Source organism: Mytilus trossulus, chromosome 4 (genome assembly GCF_036588685.1).
Source record: "Mytilus trossulus isolate FHL-02 chromosome 4, PNRI_Mtr1.1.1.hap1, whole genome shotgun sequence".
NCBI lineage: Eukaryota > Metazoa > Mollusca > Bivalvia > Mytilida > Mytilidae > Mytilus > Mytilus trossulus.
Window position 1 is genome coordinate 89,750,538 of NC_086376.1, and position 5,653 is coordinate 89,756,190.

A 5,653-nucleotide genomic window follows, 5' to 3' on the forward strand; every position below is an offset into this window, starting at 1 on the left:
CTAAGCATAGGCAATTTGCATAACAAATATAAAAGAGGGACGAAAGATACCAGCGGGACAGTCAAACTCATAAATCGAAAATAAACTGACAACGCCATGGCTAAATGAAAAGGACAAACAGACAAGCAATATTATAGTACACATGACACGACATAGAAAACTAATAAATAAACAACACGAACCCCACCAAAAACTAGAGGTGATCGCATGTGCTCCGGAATGGTAGACGATCCTACTCCACATGTGGCACCCGCTGTGTACCTTATGAGATAACAAATCCGGTAAATAGTCTAATTCAGTAGGTCACGTTCATGAAAGGGAACGGGGATTTTAGTTACGACGTAAGGAGCATATCCGAAATCAATTGTTAAACGGTTACTCGTATTCAAAAACGGTCAACCAACTCCGTCCGTAAAATTTACGAAGTGATAATTTCAACTTCACCATTTGGAACTCTTGATTAAATAGCTTCCTTGTGAGCAACAACCCTCTATCAAGAATATCATGATAGGAAATGTATTAGAGTTAAAGTAACCCGACGACACTTTTCGTCACAGCCATCTCAGAATAAGTGCACCAGTACTTTGTGAGTGAAAACACGCTCGTCATTAATCTTTCTCTGAACGTTTAACGAAATTAAAATTTAAAAAAAATAATGAATTCAGAATAACCTTTTTGTTTTCATGGATATAACCGATAACACGATATGTATGCAATTAAAAAAAGCATTCCAGCAATGTAGTGTCAATTAAATGGTATAACAAATGTCAAGTACTGTCTACCTAGTCTATATACGGTATAGATATAAAATATATACATAACAAAGTTTTAAAACCTGTGCATAAGATATGTCTGTAAGGTATATCTGTGTGGCATCAATATACCTTATATATTTGAATACAACCAATGAAGAACAATAATGCTCATTTGGAACACAAATCTACACTATAGGAAATGTGTTATGAGCAACACAAAAATTTAACTTCTAGAAATATGTCTAAAGTTCCCTTTGGAAACTACATAATACGACAATGATGGACATAACCATAATAATCAGAACGTGAAATATCATTTACTGCATCACATAAAGCTAATTCCGTATGTCTCATATAATGTCTCAAATGTTCAGTTCATAATCGATGAAAAGGAGCTTCTAATCCCAATTTTATTCCCGTTTGAGGTAAAAGAGGGACGAAAGATACCAAAGGGACAGTCAAACTCGTAAATATAAACCAAACTGAAAACGTCATGGCCATGCATGGCTATATGAAACATATATCTTAGATAAGTCTCAGTTAATCGCCCATCGTGGCACCAATACCTATCCATAGCATCCAAATCTCCAGCTAAGCTAAAACAATAAATTTAAGGGATCCTCAATAATGTCAAAACGGACCATACATTAATGCTCAGTAAATTGCCCATCGTGGCACCAATACATATCCATAGCATCCAAATCCACAGCTAAGCTAAAACAATAAATTTTAGGGATCATCAATAATGTCAAAACGGACCATGCATTAATGCTCAGTAAATTGCCCATCGTGGCACCAATACCTATCCATAGCATCCAAATCTCCAGCTAAGCTAAAACAATAAATTTTAGGGATCATCAATAATGTCAAAACGGACCATGCATTAATGCTCAGTAAATTACCCATCGTGGCACCAATACCTATCCATAGCATCCAAATCTCCAGCTAAGCTAAAACAATAAATTTTAGGGATCATCAATAATGTCAAAACGGACCATGCATTAATGATAATGCTTTTATATGCATACCATTGTATTTTCAAAAGCTTTCTCACCACGAGAACAGTGTTCATATTACCTATGCCGATTAAGTCCTTCTTCAACTTTTTTTTTCTTGTGGTCAACAGTTTTTTTACAATAAATTGCTGAAATAAGTAACACATCGATCTTATCAGGGTTAAAACAAGATCCTTCACTTACTTTAAAAAAAAATGTATGATGGTTGTCTATAAATATGGTATTGGAAGTGCGTAGGACCACATTGCAGAACAAGATGACCATGCAGTAAGCTCGAGTACACATGTTTTTTTCCACAGTAGAACAGATACCGCTTCTCTTATTTTCTTATTTAAACTCATTAGCACATGACTATTTGTGAGCTTTATGTTTTAAATTAGAAGAAATGGAAAGATTATTCTTAGGCCAAATCTGTCCAGAATGTAAGTATGACGCATCTATACTCATCAAAATGAATTTGCCAATATTGGAAGAGTAGATGTATTTGTTTAAATGAAGGTGGTGCCACTATGTTCAAATATTTCAACAGTTTATTTGATGTAATGCAAGAAAAGGCAGATACAAGGTTACTTAACGAATTTATAAGATGTCAGTGAATCGTTAGAGTTGTTTAAAAGGTGTACCAGTATTCAAACACCAGTAGAAAAACCAAAAGTAAAAACTAACCGGTACAAACAAGGCTGCAGTCACTTCACTGAGATGCTAGCTGAATAATTCAAAAACAAGATGTAGTACCATGATTCTAGTGGACAAAAACTCACAAAATATGAAGCAAGGACATGAACCCATCTCTTAAAACAGGACACAAGTCATACACAAGTAAGAACCAACCGTGTGATAAACTTCTATGCTTGACAATTATGAATTATTTCAAGACTGACAAGAACCTGGAGAATACTGTACAGAAAAAAGTAACTTTAATCAATTGAACAAATGGACGAAAAGCAGAGAATGCTTGACACAAACAACAATGAACAGAAAAACTGATTTCATTAGCAATATGAAGGAAGGACTCGAGCTTAAAAACGGAGAAAATATATAAAGCACGTCAACCAAATTGTCCGCCTGGAATTTTTCTTTTTCTCATCCTGTAGTTTTTGACTTGAGATTAATATTGTATTGAATGTTCATAAATAATGTAGTTATCAAATGTACCAAGATTATAATTTAGTACGCCAGGCGCCCGTTTCGTCTACATAACACTCATCAGTGACCATACCATACCATATAATGTTTTCATCATTGTTTTTCAGTGTCAGTTTTGTTTGACTAGCTCCCCTTTCTCTCTGTCGATAAAACCTACATATTGATAAGCATTTTTATTCCCTTTGATTTTTTGTGTTTAGTGTAAAATTATTTTTATCAATCTGAAAAGCAGCATTTAGCTTAATTAGAAACATTTTGTTGATAACACTTCAAATGTCTGCGTTTGATACCATTAAACTTAATAACCCGTGAAATGTGAGAACTGATTTTAGCCTATAATTAAATCTTGTTCGCCTTTAGTGTATAATACGATTATAACAATATCAACATTGCCTTTATCAGATTTTGTTGATATTAAAATGTTTCTCTTGGTTGTCTAGTGTCGGTTGTATAAGATACAAACAGATGAATATGTCTGTCAAAGCAGTGGTCTGTCTGTACTTAATTGTAAATACTTTCAACCTTTATGGATTTATTAAAAAATATTGTGTTCTTCCTTAGGAGTGTTTTAAATCTCATTGTTATTAATGTTTTTGGTATCCTTGAATTTGTAAAGATGTCTCGTGCCTCACAAGTTTACTTTTTTTTATTCGAAAAAAGCTTAAGGGTCGAACACCATGACATTTGTTATTAATATAATCATTATAACAGTTATACAGTAAATTGAATATACAATCGTTATACAACTTGTGTATTAACTTAACAGCCAAGACCGTTCAAAGATCCAAAATTTAGTAAATTAAACATGATAAATATAAAGAAACATTTATAAATCGGTATTTATACTTCTAGACAATATGTATTGCAAATGCTATGCATGAACATGTGTTGATGATAGATTTTCAAGTTTGTACATTGTATATTAAGTAGAACAAATATGCAGTTAATAATGGTTCTCCCTTGAGTCAGTTCAGAAATATCGAAACAATAGGAACAAAAGTACATTATTCAAATACCACAAACTAAGAAAAAAATAACTGAATTGATCAACGAAATGTAGATACCTTGTATATGTAGTTTAACTAAACAGATGTGTAAATACAATTATAATTCAAAAGTTTGCTATGAATTATACAATGTATATAAATAGGGATAACAAGGATCGTTAATCATACCACACGATATAGGAAACCAACAGTATTATTATTGTACATAATTTTTCCGAAAATTAAGGCACACGCAGCTGGACCAGATGGCCTTACGTGGTACAGACACAAAATCTGTAAGAGTTAGACTATTTGTACGTGCTCGCAAAAGAATCCCCCCTTTTCAAATTTTTATTCATCTTATGGTTTGAGCAATTCTGGAGAGAAACAAAACAATAAAAAGAGTAATTTAGGGTCGAAAATCATAAAGTTTATATTCAATTTACTATCAACAATATTTTTTATGGGATGCAGGTCCGAAAGTGTAAAGACTGCCAATGGGAAACTGATGGTTATTAATACTAGAAAAGGACATTTTTATTTCCAAGAGCCCTCCCAAACACCCTGAAGAAGAGTATTTGCTATGAGTTTCAAATGTGCAGACACTGTGACTCGCCCTATTCACACAGTATTTGATTTTTCTTCCCAACTCTGATCTGACGTAGCTACGTACTTATGGATCCCACGGAGCAAAGCAGACACCCTCACAATGTTAGATAGTAGACACCTATGTCAGACTGTAACAATGTATATAATAAAAAAAAGTGAAATTACATGAACTACCGTTACTGTTGACTAAATGTACCTTTTTTTTTTACGTGATAAATTTAGGAGGTTATTTGAAAATCAGAAACACAGAATCAGATATGCGGTGGATGTCTTTTGATTTATATTAGTACTTGAAAATCTATGTAAATTTATAATAAAAATTTACGAAGTTTTATATTTGACAAAATCTAGCTACAAATCACTGTTCTGTAATACAGCGGATTGAATACTCAGAAAGAAGCAGACCTAGAATTCATGCTTTTTGACGTGTCAGTTTGACATATGTCGTAAAATTTGGATATAGACTTTCTATTATTTCCTGTGTGAAAAGTTTGACCCATATCTTATATCGATAGTTTATTGGTGCGAATGTTATGTTCATTGTCGTCCACAATAATATGATCATCACAATCATCTTTTAACAAGTGTGAAACGTAAATACATTCTTGTCGAATAGTTGTCCTCTTAGCAATCATGTCCTTCTTTTTATATCGATAAGATGAAAGTAACCTCCTTTTCAAAGTTTGTTTGACTTTGTACGTCTAATATATCAAGACATACTTTCGCCCAACAACAATGAACTAACGGACGTTTTTAAATAATTGTCTTCAGTTACAATGTAACGAGGCTGTTTATTGTTTGAAGTTGCATTGTTGCAAACTTTAATTATAAGAAGATAACTGTTTTTCATTCATACATTTATAATACAAGAGACAATAACTAACTGTTATATTTATATGAACCATTCTATATACTAGTGGCATTGGAAAGACGTCTTGTTAGGTGTTTTATTGTTCGTTTGTTTGATCATACAGTTGATCCCTAATTAACTGGCATGAAATAACGTGGTGTATGTCAATCAAGCAGCTGCTATAGGATTTGACCAATAACGTTATACATAAGCCTTATACGGAAAATATAACTAAGTAGCGAATCAATGGCTTGTCATAGTGTAAGAATATAAATATGATTTAACATACAC